Raw genomic sequence first — 1,886 nt, 5'->3', positions numbered from 1 at the left:
CAAGCTAGTTGAGGAAATTGTCAAGTCTAGAACCTCCCCTCTTATAGCATTGACAAAGGTCGGCTCATTACCCCGGTTAAGAATAAATAAATTGTTCTTAGTGATAAATTCAAGAAATGACTCACCTCTAGAATTGGTGTCCGAGCTACCCCAAATACAGTGATGGGCATTGGCGTCGCAGCTCATTACTAATTTCAGCTTTCTCCTTCTGCAGTACTCCTCTAGGGCTATTACTTCCCTTGTGGGCATCTCGCAGCTGTCGCCTGGGGGGTAAGCTGAAGCGAGAACGACCTCTTGTTCTCCCATTGGAGTGGGCACTTTAGTCCATACAGCAGCTAAGTCCTGTTGTGTCAACTCTGAAATGGGAACAAAAGTCATGTTATTACGTAGTAATATGGCCGTTCTGGGCCTGCAGTGTGTGGTATCGTAAATTATCTTACCATCACAGTCGTTTAGGCCTTTAATAGCTCCGACGAAAACCCACGGTTCTTGGATGAATGCGCCATCCAAGAGTTCTGTTTTGACCTCCAGCATAAGACGTCAGAGGCCGCCTTTGCATGATGGAGGTTCATTTGCAGGCACTTGATGTGCCTAGACCTATCGCTTGGGGGGTTTGCCTTTTTTCGGCCTTGAAGCCCGCCTGGCCATCTTTTTCCCCCTATTGGTGGCCATCACGAAACGAACGGACGGACGAAAGGGATTATGGGCGAAAGGGGCCTGTGCTGGAAGGTACCCTTTTTTCCGTGTCAGGAGTGTCTTCCGAGCAGCCGGGCCGCTCTATAGACTCCTGGACAGGTGCTTTTTCCTTTGCAGTAAAGTGGCGCACAGTGGATCGCAAATCTAGCTGGACGAAACTATTTAAAGAAATACTCGTTGATGGATCTTTACACCACTTCTTACCTGGGGGATTTTTGGGTCGCTGATTACGAATCTGAAGTCACTTCTCAAAAATTCAAAATGGCGGATCCAATATGGCGGACGAAAATAAAAAAAATCGGTAGATTTCTATGAAACTGGGTATCTGGGGGTTTTCTGGGTCGCTGATTACATATCTAAAGTCATTTACCAAAAATTCAAAATGGCGGACCCAATATGGCGGCCGAAAATTAAAAAAAAAATCGGTGGATTTCTATGTAACTGGGAATCTGGGGATTTTCTGGGTTGCTAATTACGAATCTAAAGTCATTTACCTAATTTACTTTATTTACTTCGGAACGAGCATTTTCATCAGATATTTCTTACAATTTACTAATCACATAATCACGGACACCTTGTTGTCTTTTAGAAGTTTCAGCGACACTTCTCCAAATGTCAAACAACTCACTTCTTAAGATTTTATTTACCATGACTAAAAATTAAGATCACAGCAAGAAACACAAATAAATTTCAGAAAACATTTTATAACAGCGCTTAAAGATTTGCATGCCTGTTGTATAACTTTTTAATTTCAGAAAGCAGAAAATTCGCGAGTTACTATTTTTTTTAACTCTTGCATAACCAAAGTTTTTATAACTCCAAGTGTTTTTCTGTTTTAACACACAACCCCTACCCCCTCCCCCCGTTCCCCTCTCTCCCTCGTGAATCCGCCACTGATCTTATATTTATATTTAGATACATTCCTGTTAATAATTACTTTTGAATTTTGAGATTTGTCATACCGTCACTAAAATGTAAATATCTAAGCCAATTGGTTAGACTTGGTTATCGAACTTACCCCCTGCATTTGCGAAGGTGTAAAGAATAATATGCAAGTGGTTTTATAACGGCCTTCGGCGGCCTTTACTTTTCCTACTCTTTAATTTATTTTTTTAATTAATCAAAACGACGATTTTTCAGAATAAATTTGCTTATACCAATGTGGACATAAATTGCGTTATGACCTCTGA

Source organism: Rhagoletis zephyria, unplaced genomic scaffold (genome assembly GCF_001687245.7).
Source record: "Rhagoletis zephyria isolate East Lansing unplaced genomic scaffold, Rhagoletis_zephyria_1.1 Rzeph_scaffold_00105, whole genome shotgun sequence".
Taxonomy (NCBI): Eukaryota; Metazoa; Arthropoda; class Insecta; order Diptera; family Tephritidae; genus Rhagoletis; species Rhagoletis zephyria.
Note: the sequence above shows the minus strand (reverse complement) of the source record.